General features: G+C 38.1%; 1 protein-coding gene across 6 annotated transcripts in view; it reads left to right on the forward strand.

The window, feature by feature from the left end:
- Nucleotides 1–4539: 4539 nt before the first annotated feature.
- Nucleotides 4540–17546, forward strand: part of sema6e (sema domain, transmembrane domain (TM), and cytoplasmic domain, (semaphorin) 6E) — a 200590-nt gene continuing 187583 nt past the window's right edge. For all 6 annotated transcript variants that reach the window (XM_038282462.1, XM_038282461.1, XM_038282460.1 and 3 more), the window contains exon 1: nucleotides 4540–4735. The gene's annotated coding sequence lies outside the window, so the exon portion shown is untranslated. The remainder of the gene's footprint in view (nucleotides 4736–17546) is intronic.

Raw genomic sequence — 17546 nt, forward strand, 5'->3', positions numbered from 1 at the left:
CAGTCATGTTTTTGGACTATGGAGGGAAGCTGGAGTACCTGGAGATAACCCACACAGGCTCAGGGAGAACATGCAAACTCCATGCAGAAAGATCCCGGGCTGGAAATCGAACCCGGAACCCTCTTGCTGCAAGGCAGCAGTGCTACCCACTGCTGCCTTGAGTGCCATTTAATCAAATCATACAGACAGATGGCTAAAATGCTTTCTATAAAAGGAAACTCGGTAGTTTGCATTAAGTCATTGACTTTTCAGAATTCCTATATTTGGATAATTAACACATATAATCACACAAATCACACTATATGTCACATTCAAACTGAAGCTAAAAAGAAAGCAATGGGTGATATGATTATACTAAAGTTAATAATGTAAATATGACAACATACATCTTTTTTATTTCCAATTAGATATCTCTATAGATATTGCAGTTTTGAGTATTTCCCTATGCCAACATTGACTTTATGCGATATCAGCATTAACCAACAAACTTTTTTTTATTTCATAGATTTTTTTATTTTGCAATATGAAATATAAGAAAAGCTTAGAAAACCTTTATATAGAAGCATAGTGCTTGTATTAGCTTGCCTACATTAGAAACATACATACCTATGCTGATTTTTTGGCTGATAACAGACAAATTTCTGAAATCATTATTAGATCTGGACATCCCTAGATTAATTATCAGGGGTGGAAAGGAGACACTATTCAATTACCTTTTAATGTGACTTTGTCTGTTTTCGTCTTTTATTGCAAAGTAAAAAAAGAAGTTGTTGATCTTCCCCATTTAGAAAAGTCACTCTAAAACCATGCCAAAGTGCACCTAATGCCAAGGAAAATTGAAAGGAAATGTAGAAATGACCCAGATCATGTGCGAGTTTTAGTTATAGGTGTAATGCAATATGGGGCAAAATGTGCTGCGCCGCGGAAGTCTGAATTATCTGAGTGCTTTTCTATTTTATGTTGATATCATATCTGTAACATGTTGACATCTAATATACACTATATTGCCAAAAGTATTTGCTCACCCATCCAAATTATTGGAATCAGGTGTTCCAATCACTTCCATGGCCACAGGTGTATAAATTCAAGCACCTAGGCATGCAGACTGTTTTTACAAACATTTGTGAAAGAATGGGTCGCTCTCAGGAGCTCAGTGAATTCCAGCGTGGAACTGTGATAGGATGCCACCTGTGCAACAAATCCAGTCGTGAAATTTCCTCGCTCCTAAATATTCCACAGTCAACTGTCAGCTGTATTATAAGAAAATGGAAGTGTTTGGGAACGACAGCAACTCAGCCACGAAGAGGTAGGCCACGTAAACTGACGGAGCGGGGTCAGCGGATGCTGACGCGCATAGTGCGAAGAGGTCGCCAACTTTCTGCAGAGTCAATCACTACAGACCTCCAAACTTCATGTGGCCTTCAGATTAGCTCAAGAACAGTGCGCAGAGAGCTTCATGGAATGGGTTTCCATGGTCGAGCAGCTGCATCCAAGCCATACATCACCAAGTGCAATGCAAAGCGTCGGATGCGGTGGTGTAAAGCACGCCGCCACTGGACTCTAGAGCAGTGGAGACGCGTTCTCTGGAGTGACGAATCGCGCTTCTCCATCTGGCAATCTGATGGACGGGTCTGGGTTTGGCGGTTGCCAGGAGAACGGTACTTGTCTGACTGCATTGTGCCAAGTGTAAAGTTTGGTGGAGGGGGGATTATGGTGTGAGGTTGTTTTTCAGGAGCTGGGCTTGGCCCCTTAGTTCCAGTGAAAGGAACTCTGAATGCTTCAGCATACCAAGACATTTTGGACAATTCCATGCTCCCAACTTTGTGGGAACAGTTTGGAGCTGGCCCCTTCCTCTTCCAACATGACTGTGCACCAGTGCACAAAGCAAGGTCCATAAAGACATGGATGACAGAGTCTGGTGTGGATGAACTTGACTGGCCTGCACAGAGTCCTGACCTCAACCCGATAGAACACCTTTGGGATGAATTAGAGCGGAGACTGAGAGCCAGGCCTTCTCGTCCAACATCAGTGTGCGACCTCACAAATGCGCTTCTGGAAGAATGGTCAAAAATTCCCATAAACACACTCCTAAACCTTGTGGACAGCCTTCCCAGAAGAGTTGAAGCTGTTCTAGCTGCAAAGGGTGGACCGACGTCATATTGAACCCTATGGATTAGGAACGGGATGTCACTTAAGCTCATATGTGAGTCAAGGCAGGTGAGCAAATACTTTTGGCAATACAGTGTATAAGCAAAGATCTATGGATAAAGGTATTTGCCTTATCTGAATAAAACTCTGAGGGGTTTCTGTTACCACATGTGTCCATGGCTGGTTCTATACAGGGACCAACAGGTCCTGGCCACTGTTTTGGCCCCTACACTGAAAACAATCACTGCAAATTTTTAAGTCTAAGTAGGTCAGTTTTTTATATTAAGTATAGTATTTCCTTTATTTAGGTAGGAGAATTTTCTATCAGAATAAGATGATTTATGTTTAAAATAAAAAGAATTAACTCTATTATTTTATCTAGTACATTACATCTAGCTACTATATGTTGTTATAAATGTAGAAATACTCATTCTTTCTGCTGATCATCTTATTTACCTTAAGTCAAATGCACGTGTTTTAGGAAATCTTCACTTACTTAGATCAGTTGTTGCCAGAGGTGGGTAGTAACTAGTTACACTTACTAAGTTACATTTACTTGGGTAACATATTTTTATAAAAATGTTACTTTGATGAGTAGTTTTACCGTGCTGCACTTCTTACATTTATTTGCGGAATTTTTTTGTAAAGTATCGCTACTCCTGTTTGAGTAAAATTTGTAACTACTCTGTCCTCTTTGAAGATTTGAACTATTCCAAGATAAGATGAATATACAGTAAAGAGAAGACATTGTTAGTGAAAGTTACTTACCCTGTCCTAACATACTGTATAAACAAATCTCACGTTAAGGATTGTTTTTTTTAAAGTTTTTTGGGGAAAGAAAAATATCTTTTTACAAGTATTTGTTCTGCAATGTTTTTCTTTCATATTCCTAACACGTATTCATATTCTTTATAAATTTTAATCCATAAAATACCTGAACTTGAGCTGCATAATTTCTAAACATTTAATAGGATGTTAGTATCCAAACATTATTCAGTAGCCTGTTGACCAAACTATATTACTTTTACTTGATTAATTTCTTAGATGACTACTTTTTACTTTTACTTAAGTACTCTACCCACCTCTGGTTGTTGCTGTGTAATACTAAATCAATTTTACTTGCACTGGCAGAAGGGACCACCTCTAATTTGTCCCTTTGACAATTTAATATTTTGTGCTTTAACAGTTAATTAGCAATTACAGTCAGCTTTATGCTCCAGTCTTAATTATAGAGGTCACAGTTTTCATCCATTAGGTCAGGGGTCTGCAACCTTGGCTTTGTGGCTGACTTAACATACTAAACAATTCTCCTTTTTTAATATTATTATTCTTTTTTCTGTGCCACATGAAGAAACACGGGCCTCCCCCGGCCCCCCGGTAAATTTTTTCTTGAACCGTCTCTGTATATAGGTCTCTCATTAACTTTCTTCACCACCAAAATAATGTACAGATTAGTTTTTCATTTATTCCAATAGGAGGATAAGAGAAACCAGGCCCAACAATGCAGGTGACCCGAAAGCTGAGCATCCTGACCCTCCATAACACCTTAGCAGTCCCATAGACTGACTCCCTCCATCTCACACCACATTGATGCACTAATTAATACAAAAAGAGGCGTACATATATATTAACATATTTATCCAGAGCCCTTAATTAATTTTTTGTTAGCAATATTATTTTTATTGATCTTATTTGAGGACTCTTTGTGATTCTCCTTTTTTTATATTATTATTATTTCTGTGCCACATGAAAAAACACGGGCCTTACTGCAGTAATTTTTGCAAATGGGGCCCTTACCAATTACAAAGTACATGTATATATTACTTTGTACATATATATATTAACACTTTTAATTAGAGCCCTTATTTTTTGTTTGCAATATTATTTTTATTGATCTTATTTGACATTGTACTTTTCATTGACACTGAATTCTGGACTGATGTTATCTGTAACCTGGAAATTTTCAATTTCAAACATATATGTTTATTTTCCGAAGTGAACATAGATTTTTAATTTTTTCTGTCTTCATATTGTTTTTTAAATGTACCTTCTTCTATGTCATAATAATTTACAAGAAACCATTTTTTTGTTTAATAATACTTTACACAGATCCTTTCCTTTTTTTAAGAGGTCAGACTGAGTTTGTATACCCTGCGCCACGCGCTGATTGGCTTCTCGGGTTTACAGTTATTGACGTTCAGGCGCTCAACATCTGGAAGAAAAGTGAACAGCACCGGACGAAGCTATTCCTCAATTTTCAATCCTTCCAGCCAATCGCAAGGAAGAGGTTATTTAAGGACACGTTGTGATTGGCTGGAACTCTTGTCAGCGTGAAGTGAGGGGGCGTGGCCTTGCGGCTGCTGAAGTGTTGTGATTTCCAGTCGGACTGGCTCCAGTCCTGTCACAGCGGTGTGGGGCGCCTTTTCTCTATGCTTGCGCTCTGGGAGTACTAACTGTTTTCCGAAAACAACCAGCTTCTACAATAACAAGTCCTCTTTTTTTTTTCTTTTGTTGTGACTTGCTCTTTTTTTCTCCGACCTTATAGAAAGACTACAACATACAGTGGAAGTATCGTGGAAATAATAAGGTAAGGGCTGCCTGGCTTTCTAGTTGCGGACGGAGCGGATCTGCCTCAGCTGTGCTGACTTTGCTCATTAAGACTGAAGATGCTCTAACTTTGCACACAGTGGGTCCTACAACAGCATGCTGGGAGCGTTACCTACAGATAATCAAATACCATTCTTTATCTTTAAACTCTGGCCAATTTAAGGATATATATTTTTAATGTTATTATTATTATTAATAGATGTTATTTTCCATGCTCTCCAGTCATCCTGTTGCGCCCAGGCTCAATTGCAGACTTTCTGCAAGCTTTATCAGCTGTCATCTGACAGACATTTGCAGTCTTTTCACCTTTTTATTTTATTTTTGTTGTTGTTAGAAATTAGTTTTTTTCAGTGCCTACATAGATGTTTTTTCACTCCTAGTCTATCATATAATATAAGAACTCTTCACCAGTTATTGCAATCATGCGTTCTCTTTTGCATCTAACACTGCTTTATCAGAAACGTTGATTTTCAGGACAAAGATTTGTTAACTTGTGCAAAACACAGAGCGCAGTGAAAAAGGTGAGGTAAACATCTCAGTCTCGCAGAACGCGCTCATTGCGTAACTCTTCTATGTTGCATTGAAAGTGAACCTTTCTCTCCCACCTTGCCTACATTTTGCATCTTAAATCATGCGAATTCCAGCTGCGGTTTAGTCTCGATGTCAGGATCTCTGGAGGGAAGCGATGAGCTCATTGTTCTAATCTAACAGGTTTCTGCTTCTGCACGCAGAGTTTAACTGCAGCCTGTGCTGGATCTAACTAAAATGCAAACAGAGATTTGAAATATTTTTTAACACCTATATGCATCTGTTACCAACACTTACAAAAGCCGCTGGTGGTTATTTGTCTTGGAATACATGCTTTGCAGTTGCTCTCTGCAGACACACAGCTCTCTGATTTGTCTCAGCCTGTTGTGCATTAGGTGCCTCATCTCCCTCAGTGGGTTTCTTGATTCAGCTGAGGCTGAAACAGTTCAACAGTAAATACATCTCGCTCTTGCACAAAGAGGAAAAACCTCATCTCTACTTTTTTTTTGGTAATAATTGCATTCTATTGACCCAACAGCTTGCACAACTTTCCCAAGCATTTTGCACACACACAAAAAAAAATACTTTAAACTTTGTTTTGATTGAGCTGCAACATTTAGTTTCCAAATGCTCTTTTGTTTTGATTATCAGGTCAGATGTTTAAGTGGTGTCCATGTGGTCAGAGCTTGTGACTTTCTTTTGGTTTAGCTTTGTCCCCATCCTCAGCTGCTGCAGTGACATTGCAGGATGGGGAGGGGGGTGGTGGCACTCCTGGCTTGCGGTTTTCTTACCACACTTGTACAATGACTTTGCACTCTTTGCTGCTCCCAGAGTATTGCAGTGTGGTTTCAGGTTATTCTATTTGACATGTTGCTGGTGTGCTGACAAGTAGGAGTGCTGCTTCTGTGCAGGGCGAGTGGGATGCTCCTGTGTAGCCTGATTCTCAACCAGCAGGTCTGTCTGTGCTCCCACTCGCACTATGAATAGTGCAGACCCATCTACATTCAGCCCTCGTTTGTGGTGGTCGTCAACGCTCCGTATTCGGCAGCCCTGTTTGTTTCTCCTTTGCTCATATACATAATCATTAGGGAAAATATCTTTCTGCTGACAAATGAGTTGCTCGTAAATGTGAGAAGGTGCCAAGTACCCAGCATTGCATTCATTTCTCATCACTGCTCAGAATTGCTTTCTCTTCATCTACTTCTCATTCCCCGAGCCCTGATAGGTTTGTCGCTTAGTTAGCATGGTTGATGGTGCATTTAGCCCAGTGTGTAATTTTATTTCCGATTTCCATTTTATCGTTTTGCTTTTAGTTTGAAATGACGGACCCTATATGTGCGGATGGCATCCTCCTAATGGTCCTCAGGGTAATGATGGTTGAAATAGGCTTCTAACCAGAGGCTGAGAGCTCTGGCCCTATGGGGACATTCACTTTGACTATTTTCATTGTCAAGATGAAGTGTTCACCCACCGTGTCTATGGATATAAAAGGAACACTCATAAGGAACACATATTTTGCCGCTTTGAACATTCGAAAAGAAGAAGAAAAGCTATATTTTAGTTGGATAGATGAAAACAAGTCACATTTTCTCTTCAGGTGCTCTTGAAGTTACTGAATAGCTGCATCCCCCCGCCCCCCCAGTTCTGTGCTTAAAAGGAACTTGAAGGCTTTAGATGATAGATTTTAGGCTGTTGTTGTGCCACCTTAACAACAGTTATTTGTCTGAAGTGTCTCATATCGCAGAGCACCTTCCGCTACTGTTGATGTCAAAGAATGGGTCGAGCAATGCCGTGCTTCAGGAAACAACAGTTAAGTCAACCCCCCCACCCCACTGACTCATTTACAACATATGGGACTCTGTTTGGCCCTGCACCTGAGAGCGGCACTGGTCTGTGGCACCTCATATTTCATTTTGATAATGGCTGGTTACCCGTGGCAACTGTGCTGCCAGGGAGAGTCTTGCCTCTTGAAGGGCATGGGAGGAAAAAGGAGGTAGGTGGGTTATGGGGATGTGCAATTCAAGGTTTTTATTTTTTTTTCTCCCTCTCAGCATCTCAACCCTTTGCTGTCTGGTTGTGTTGTAACCAGCGAAGGGTGTGGGACCCCTGGGGAGTGAATTATTACCTGTCAGCCCTGCAAGCTCCCTGCCATCCATAATCCCAGCCTTACACAGCACAGGCCAGTTCGGGCTATCTGCTGAGACCACTGGGCCTTGGCCTCGAGGCCTGGCCCTGTTAAGGCCACAGCTGGTGAAAAATCACATTAACATGTTGCATTAGGTGTAACAAATGCATAGCCTCATGCCTTATGCAGCATGGCATGTGGCTTTTCAATCATTGCTGTTACTGCATGTAGATTTCGTCCCCCCCAGCTTCTCATCATCTTTACCTTAGACATAAGTTTTTCATTTTGCTGAGTTGGTGCTGTGAATCTCCCTGGTATATTAGTGTACCTTATTTTGCAAGTGATTTTATAGATTGCCTTTGGCCCAGATGTAATAGATGGTGGCAGTTTTGTTGCATCTGCTTTCCTGTTATTGGTGCAGACTGCAGTCATCCTTCCCAATGGTGCAATTTGAAGCTTTTGCAGAATTGTAATTACATTTGATTCCAAAAACAGGCGTGCAGCACTATCCCTCCTGTGGTCCTGGTGTGGGTTTATCATACACTGGAAATTACAGTAAGGCTGATGAGCGTGTAAATTATGGGAGGAGAACTTCAGAGTTCAACCAAAGGCTGGAGAGGTGAGATAGAAAAAGAGGCAGGACGGACCACAAAATGGACAAGTGACAGCCCTCGGTCTGTCCATCCAGACTGACTGTCTTTTTGTGGTTTCGCCAGACTTCTTCTGAAACATTAACCCCTTGTCAAACATGGGCTCGGGTTTTGGCTGCCAACCCACTAAGGCCACAGGCTGGGAGCAGGGACACTTCATGGCTGTTTGGTTATGTGCTTCATGGAGAACAGTGGATGGACTCCAACAATCAGAGGGAGCACACAACCCAAATTATACAAAATCAGTAGATTCCCCATGATTTATATTTCTCTTGTCAAGGGGGTCTACTTGCTGCTAGAAGCATACTTAATAATATTTATATCTAAACTGTAGGGTGATTTTAATGTTGTGTTTTGAAAGAACAAGCCTTGAGTTTGAGTAAAACTTGGTTACTTATGTTTTAGTCTTCAACTCCTCAAGCCAACACTCCTTATTAGAGAGAGGTTGAACCATTCTATATGTATCCAGTCATGCGACATGGAAGATGCACAGTCTGCCCACTAGGTAGCATTGAAGCAATCCTTTTATAGCCACTAAATCCTTCCTTATCTATTGCAACCTGGTTGCATACAAACAGCCCATTTGTTCTTTATTAAGGTTAGTCACAGTCTCACATGTTAAATTACTGTTATTCCATTTAGCTGCTCCAAGGAATGGCATTTATAGAGTGTTCCGACTAATGATAAATTCACAGCTGCGTTTCCCGTTCAGCTAAGGGAAACCTGACAAAAAAAAAAAAAAAATTATAATTTTAGGTATTTAAGTAAATTCATTTTGCATCTTTGCATTATTAGAGGCCATCTGTGCTTTTTGGTAGGTTTCCGTCGTTGGATTTTTCGCTGCATACCAGAGCCTGTTTTCCTAAAACAAAATTAACAAAGAAAAAGCAGACTTGACTTCCATCTAAATGCCGTTTAATCTTTCTTGTCAATACATTTGTGCTCCTGGAGATTTTTTTCACATAACACTGAAATGTTTCCTTGTGTTTCACTTGCATTTTAGATAATAGACCCCCCCAAAAAAATGAGATGACATGTAAACCATTTAAAGGTGAAATAACCTAAAAGGCATTGTAAATGTTTTTAATGACTTTCTTAATGACCATTAGAGGCTGTAATTGCTTCAGTTGTTTTCTATCTTTTGCCTTTTGTTTTCCATGCTTTTCATCTTATTTGTATAATGTGTGTATTTGTCTTTTATGTAAGCAGCACTGTATGAAGGAAATTCTATTACATACAACTTTTTTCACAGCATATTGGTTTCAGTGCATCATGCTTTTTTTAGCGCTCATTTCCATCCTTATTGCTGAGTGTTTTTCTGCGCTTCGTTTCACTGAGATTGGCTCTCAATCAAACGGCGTGGGCGGCACAGTAACCATCCTTTTCTTGGATTTTCAATTTGTGAAGTTTTCTTTTCTCTTAGTGAAGTTATTTTCATTGCCAGTTCAGCGAGTGTGGCTATCACAACTTTGTACTAACAACCCAGTTACTCTCCTACCCCTCTCCCCCCAAACAAACTGCTGTTGCATTTGGAGGAAATGTAGCCATCCATCTTAGTGCCACAGGTCATCTATCTAACAGAACCTAGCAGACACCAGCAGCCTTTTACCACCTTCTTTAATTTGGTGCATTCTCTCCGAATGAACATTTAGCCAAGCTGTTTGTTTTCTTTATTTGTGTCTAAGATAGGCTCTGTGTACGAACCTTTATATTATTACTGCTTGTCACTATGCATTTGAACTTGTTGAATATAGTCGGTGATGCACCAGTCAATCTGATATTGATCCTAAATGATGAAAATCACATTTCGGTAAGAACTTTGGTTTCATAGTCATAGTTTGGTACATTTTTGGTTCATTTCATTCAAGGAATATTTTGTGTTATTTTTCTTTTTTAATTCAAAATAGAAGTCAATAGTGGATGGATGAATTGATGGATGGATGGATTTAACAATAATATATCTTGGAAATAATAAATGCTGTTTCAAGAAATTGGAGAGTAGAATGTTTTAAACACTTTGAACCCTCACAAACACCAGTGCGTCTTTGCATCTCATGCTGCTCAGAGTTCTGAAATGGCTCAATGGCGTAAGCGGCTGCTCTGTTTTATTTTTTCCTCCTCTATGTGATATTTACATTCAGTGTAATAACATTTAAGATGAGTCATTCAGTTTCTGTAAATGCAGAAAGTCCTACATACCTTGTTGTTTTTGAAAAATGCGTACCATCTTTCGTTCTGCTCAGTAGTTGCATGAGAAACCTGAATATTTCTATACAGTAATTTAGTGATAGCGGAAAGTTCCTTCTGTTTTGCTTTGGTGTGTGGTTAAGTTGTAAAGCAGAAACAATCCAACTGGGCTTTACTGAATATTTGGCTACCATTAAATTAAATGGTAACGTAAAATTTCGTATAAAAAATTGTATTTCTATTAGATTCAGTGAAATTTAACATGCACCGCTTCAGCAAAACTTCTTTCTCTATGACGCAACCAATAAGATTTTTTTTTCTTGTATTTGTGCAATAAAAATAAGTTTACACAAATGGGTTTCAATGTCAAGACAAGGTCATACAGTGTTTATCTAAATACATGTGAAAACATCAAGGATGACCAAAAATGTTTGCAAATAAAATATTCTTTATTGTAATAATAAAATGAAATGCAGTAATGAGATTAAACCCAGTAAAGAGTACACATGAAATGAGTTGAGACAACTTGGTATGAATTAAATAGCTTTTTAGAAGGTTGTAAACTATCAGTATTGTAACATTAAAACAGAAATATTGACCAGGGAATGCCTGATTAATGTTCCATAAAAATGATCCAAATGTTTGATGTTTTTGCTCTCAAATTTAATTAAAAATTAAAATTTTGCAAACAGACTGTTACATTTTAGTTTTGAACTAAGAAGCTGGAGCATGTTTGAGCTGCTGCTTTGTGCAGCTTTTAGATAAGAAAAATGTTTTTTTTTTTTTGAAAAGGTTCTGTAAAAGCAGGAATTTTTGGTAATGTTTTGTCTAGAAACTGCTCTTTGGATCCAGGAGCAACAAATACACCAATCAGGAAATAATGAAAAATAAAATTAGAGCTCCTGCCTTCTTTCATCAAGTTTATGACATAAACTCGGTGATGTGTTTTTGACAAACAGCTGCAAAAGGCAATACTTTCCTACTTTTCCTGTGATTAATTCTGTCTGCTTTGGTTTTATTCAGGAGATGACACAAAACAGTTTAAAGGATAATCTTTGAATTTAAGGAAAAAAAAAAAGGTTGATTTAATTTTATATATTTTTGTTATTTATCCTGAATTTCTACCCTCTGATTAGCAACAAAACACAAAGTCCTTGATTAAAAGAAAACCTTGATTATCAGTTTAAGAAGTGAATAAGATCCCAATCAGATTATCAACATTTAATTTATTCATTTGAAAAGTTATATTAGATTTATAGTTTTATTGAGGAAAGTTTTATGCTAAAGTTACTCTTCAATCAAGCAATTATTGTACTTTTAGGTACCTTTTAATTACTGGTAACTGCAGTGAGGGCAAAGCTTTTTGAAACATTTAGCTCACAAATAAGCCCGTTTCTACTGGTGGAAAAGCTTATCTGTAAACTAAGGTCTAAGAAAATAGCCTGTTTATTTGGAAGTTATTGATAAAACAGGACAGGGTGAAAACAGTTTCCTACAGTGACACTGCTAAATGGTCTTATCTATTTTTTCCCTTAGTTTTCTCTTTCCTGGCTTCTCTAAAGCATTAAGGTTTATTATGCAAATCAGGACAGGTCTGCTGATTTGTTACTATAAAAGTAGTTCTGAGGTGTGGTCATGTATTATTGTTGGTTATTGCAAAATGGGAATTTTTACAGCCCTGAAAGGTGAAATGAAGCAGGAAATTAAAAACCTTAGATAAGCACTTCTTTTATTTTGTCATATTTATTCAAAGCTGCTTGGTTCACCTGGTAAGATCCATTTATATCCACCCCTGCTGCCCAAACATTTAACTGGCAGGTATAAATATCTTTAATTTAAGTGTGCAGACCCCCCACCCTCCCCCTGGAGAGTTTAGAAAATTAAGCAGGCTGTTCTCTAAGGGCTGTAGCATGAGACGTGTACTTTACTTGTACTGTAAAATGCAGTACATGTAAAGTACCTATTAACAGTAAAATTTTAATTTTGGCCAAATGCCTTCCACCTTACTCAGAAAACTCAGACAGAATTTCGAACTCTTGTCTTTCTTTTATCGGAATTAATGTTTTTATTTTACTAAGAGCTACCTTTTTTCGTCTTTCTTAGAACTTGTTAAATTTAGAAAATAAAAATAATCTGTGTAAGAAGTGTTTTACCTGTCAGTGCATTTGGTTTTAAGCTGGGCTTTTTTTGGAGGTTGTTTTGTTTGGACTTGGCACATCAGCTCGCACGCTATTATTGTTGTACATTTCAGTGGTCACCATATGCGCGGCGAATACTTGGCTTGGACACCGTCTGAGATAAGTCTACTCGCCTACACATGGCGTGTCCATTTTCCTCCATTTCTCAGAACTGCAGGCTGGTTTCCATCAAACTAGGGCTATTTTTAAAGCTGTCTTTAGTGGGGTTATCGGGAGCGGGAGGGTTGGGGGTTCTGTTAATGTCATATGAATCCAACCTGGGAAATGGTCCAAAGCGAGTAAAACATCCCCCACCCTCCCGCCTCCTTCTCTTCCCTGGTACCCTGAACTCTCCCTATTCCCATAATATGTGTGTGTGTTGGTTTATTAACCAAGTGTTAACTCACCCCTGCAGCTATGCGTGTGGACGTGTGTGTGTGTGTTTGTGGGGGGGGGGGGGGGGGGGGGGATTGCTTTCTTGAAGTCGGTTAAAATTAGCTCTTCATATTGCACCAGGAGAGTTTTTGAACTGCTGAGCAATGAGGAAAGGAAACAAGAACAATTTTGAAAAAGCGCTTCAATGGAAAGCAAGCTGCTTACAGTAAAGATTTTGCAATGTTTTAAACTTTAGTTTGCTTGACAATACCTCAAATTTTTGTATTTTACCAGGAAGAAAAACTTTTCTTTTTTAATTCATTTTTGCAACATGTAAAGACCATAGTATAAATCAAATCAAAGTTTATTTATATGGCAAATTACAACAACACCAGGAAGACCAAAGTGCTTCACAGAAATATAAAAATATTGCAAAAAAACCCTAAAATCATAGACATAAAACAATGTGTCCTAGGTATTAAAAGCCAGTTAAAAAAAAAAAAAAAACACTTTAATCTGGACTTAAAAACTAGTACAACTCTAATACTCTATGCTGTATGGACCTTTTGTTTTTTTGGAGGTATATAATCAGTAGGAGGGATTTAACCCAAACTATTGATGAAAATGAAGCCTTGAGTTTGTAAAACCTTGGTCTACCTTGAAACTAGAAACCTGGCAATGCCTGCTTCAAGGTACCAAAATTCTTCAGTCAACGACGGGCTTTAAAAAGCTAGGTTTGTCAGAGAAAAGTCATTCCAACTTAAAATGCATTGTGATTATGTGAGAGCCTCAATTTTAGAAAGAAATATCTTTTTATCTGTCTTTTCCATTACTGATCAGCTGTTTCCACTGTCCACATCTTCCCAGATTTTCTCTTAAGTTGCTTCTTTCTCTAAATTTCCTGACAGAATATAACATCGCTACTAGTTGAAATTAAAGATATATTGTAACTTTCCTGATTACAACACCCTCTTGGAAACCTTTGCTGTGTGGACACTGCTAGTTTGCAACCTCCACTCCATGTTTATTAAAGCCACGCATAACGTGATCCTCTAAAATGTTGCTTTGCATAGACTAATTAAGAGAGTTTGTCATACCAAGATCACAATAAGAAAGCGAGACTCCCAATAATGACTGGACATTTGACTGGACTGAATGGATGTGTCTGTAGGCAATGAGAAACTGTGTCAGCTGAGGTTCAATTGCAGCTGACAATCACATCACTCTGTTTTACATGGAATTGAATTGTAGTTAAAGTGTGATTCCAGAAAGATTTGAACTGATTTAAAGAGAAAATACATTATTTAAAATGTGTATCTGTGTGTTCCTGCAGTAATATGGAGGGCTTTTAAAGCAACAAAACATGATCATTTACTCATTTACCTTGAGGATGGATTGATTTTCATAAAGAGAAGATGCATTAACCGAAAAAAAATCAGTTTAATCATAAAAGATGACTACATTTTCCAGTGCATGGAGCTACTTTTCTTCTTTTTGATCTTTCCCTCCTTATAGCCTCCTACATTCTCCCCCTTTACTTAATCTGTCCCTGAGGGGCAGTTTGTGGTGATTGACAGCATGAATACCCTCTGTATATAAACAAAACCAAGACCACGCTATTGCTTTAAAGTCACAGGTGAATGACAGGAGAATGTGACAAGAAGAAGGGTGCAAACACACATTCACACTCAGACCAAGTCTGAGGCTGACAGTAGCCCTCCAGCCATACCCTGTGCGTTAGTGTGGGCCTGTAGCTTCAGGTACCTGGAGAATGAAATGTCACAGAGTCCAGTTTAAAGACCTAGTTCACAAAGGCTCATAGTTTACCGAGCAATTTTTTAAAAGGTTTTCTGCAGAATATTGATGTAAAAATAACATTTCGCATTGTCAGAGAAATGTATTTAAAATGATACAGAATTTTGAAAGTCCTAGTTTTACATCTGTTGTTTTTAGCTGCAAAGATGACTTTTTATTGGGTTTTCAGATTCCCTTTTTTTAGCTGTAGGTTTTAGGATTTATTTTGACACCTTTTGTGCCAGTAGCACCCTGGAAGCTTACTGCTCGATATGATCCTGATCTATCTAGACGTCATCACTCTGTCTACTTTTGCTGTGTGTCATCAGGGGCCACATATGCAAAAGAGTTTTGATAATATGGGCCTCAAATATATTTATTTCTATATTTCATTTTAAGAATTGAATATAATTATATCTTGATTTGATAAGTTCATGTATACACTGAAGCTTAACATGAGTTAATGTCATCACACATCCATCACAGTCAAGGAGGCGGGACTAGGATCACTTCCACAGAAGCGCTGCAGCCGATTGGCTGCTTCTCATTGAGCAATATGATTCAATTAAGAAATATGTTATTAATCCAGAAGGGAAATTTTATGCAAGATAACTTCTACCATTTCTAACTCTAAACTCAATATTGTTGCTAAAGAAAACAAAAAACAGATTTACCTTAGAAAGCCTGTTACAATTTATTGAAACCACCATGGGTGAGTAATTCCAGCCTCTATATCTATTGTTCGGTCTGAATTATATCTACTAAGCTCATGAGAAAGCCTTCTGAGGTCAAGCATAGTAGGAGCTGCCCCAGACTGGAGCCAAGTCAAGGTTAATCCATCCCACTAGCTCACATTCTCTGATAACCTTTTAAAATATATTATCTGTGTTATATACAGTAGCTGAAGAACATATGGATGAGGCTCTCCCATCTTACTGGTATGGGACAGCTCTGGGATGTCTGTTAAATACTGCACTGGCTCCCGAAAAGCATAGAGTTTGGCATTTTAAGAAGTTGCACCAATAAATCATTGTTTCTGCTGGTTTCTCTCTGTGATGCTAGTCAATCTAAATCAGTTGATGGACCATGCATCCTCAAGTACCAGCAGGTCAGTAAGATCTCTGAACAAACAATCCCTCTGCCAGTCTTCCACAATTACGCACACTTTTACGTAGCTGTTTATGGACATGTGATTTTCTATAGCTTGTTCACTCTGAGACTCATCAAATCTGCTTCTTTTTTTCATGGTTCCTCCCCCACAGACGGATACTTTGGATCAAAATATAAGAATATTTCGTTTGCTTCCGACTGTAGTAGTTCCCGTTATTTTTTCAGATGTGTTACAATATTTTTAGTTGGAGGCTAAACGTTATTCAGTAAAGATTTAACTTCTAAAAGCTCAAACCCTTTAAAATAACATCACGTTCAATGCTTCATGAGTTTAATAAAACTGAATCAAGTCATAAGTGTATGCAGGTAAGTTTTTTGACGTTATAATTTTTAAGTTTGGGTTGCACGTTTCAAACATTGTTAATTTTTGGACATCCTGAGTTGTGCTTAAAATATCTTATGAGGCCTCTGGTCTCTCAAAACTCTTAGAACTTCCTTTTTTTCTTCTTCTTTTTATTAAGACAATTTATTTATCATGGTCTCACAATTTAACCCAAAGTCTAGAACATTCTGTACTGGTGTAATCTTTAAAATAAATTCTTAAAAGCTCACTTTGTTGCTCTGTCATTTTTCTTAATACAGAATTTTGTACTGCAGGCATGACTGATATCTGAAAAGCACCATTACTGTTCACAGTTCACTGTGATCTCTGACCGATCTAATTTTCAGTGTGGAATAGGATGTAGAGATCCACTCTTAGAGCTGTATTTTAGCTGGCAGAGTGCACTCTATGTTCCAAGAGCCGCGGGATTGTCCACATTGTGCACCGTGTGGCACACATTTTAAAGATTTAGATATACATACACACACACACACAGTATAAGGCTGAGTTTAGAGGTATTATTGGAAGCATATACAGCTGAATTTCTCTTTCTCTGTCACAGATTCTGCAGGGTATTCAGATTTAAACCAGGTCCTTCCTAACTCTATCATAAAGTTTCCCTTACATAAAATATGATGGTAAAGGTTTCTGTTTAAACATAAAGATTGGTGGCTGTTAGAAATGCAGTTCTGTTGCATTTATGTCTGGTTGATTTAGTTTTGTAAATATCAAAGGCTAAATAATAAAAAAAAAAGAACAAATTTCATCTAACTAAATATAATAATATTAAATAATTGCCTTCTACTGCTAAGTTTAAATTCAGTGCTGGAGACTGTGACTTTAAAATGGCCATTATAAATGAACTGTATGCAAGAATTAGCTTTGTTTAAATTAGTGTTGCACCGATAAAGATACCAGTATCGGGTTTAAAGATGATTGATTCAGATATTCACTTCATTAAATGTGTTCAAGTAAAACTGATCCAGGCAGCAGCGCAAATTGTGCTATTGAACACAGTTTGGAACAACGATAATCAAACAGGAGAGAAACTATGTTAGTTGAGCGGGTCTATATTGGAGAGACCAGCTGATTGAATATTATGTCATAAGCAAGGAGCTTATTTCAGAACATATCCAGTTTATAGAATAAACATAAAGAAAAGTTAATTTTAATAAACTATGTGGAGGGAGCCAAATTATTAGCCGATCATTACCAGTGAACAGCGAGCATGCCATGATTAGCAGGCTCCTTCGACAAACTGCATTAAATAAAATGGTTGTCTATTAATGTTCATATAAGAATGTAGCTGTCCATATTGATTCAGATCTAAGTTTGGGAATAAATAATAAAAACATGTACAGGTGATGCAGTGCTGAAACAGACTTTTTGAAACAGGCCTGTTCTGGCTGGGACAAAATGTCAGCCGCTGCCCAAAAAAAGGAGAAATGGCTGGAAGAGTTTGC

Source organism: Cyprinodon tularosa, unplaced genomic scaffold (genome assembly GCF_016077235.1).
Source record: "Cyprinodon tularosa strain WSP-4 unplaced genomic scaffold, ASM1607723v1 ctg183, whole genome shotgun sequence".
NCBI lineage: Eukaryota > Metazoa > Chordata > Actinopteri > Cyprinodontiformes > Cyprinodontidae > Cyprinodon > Cyprinodon tularosa.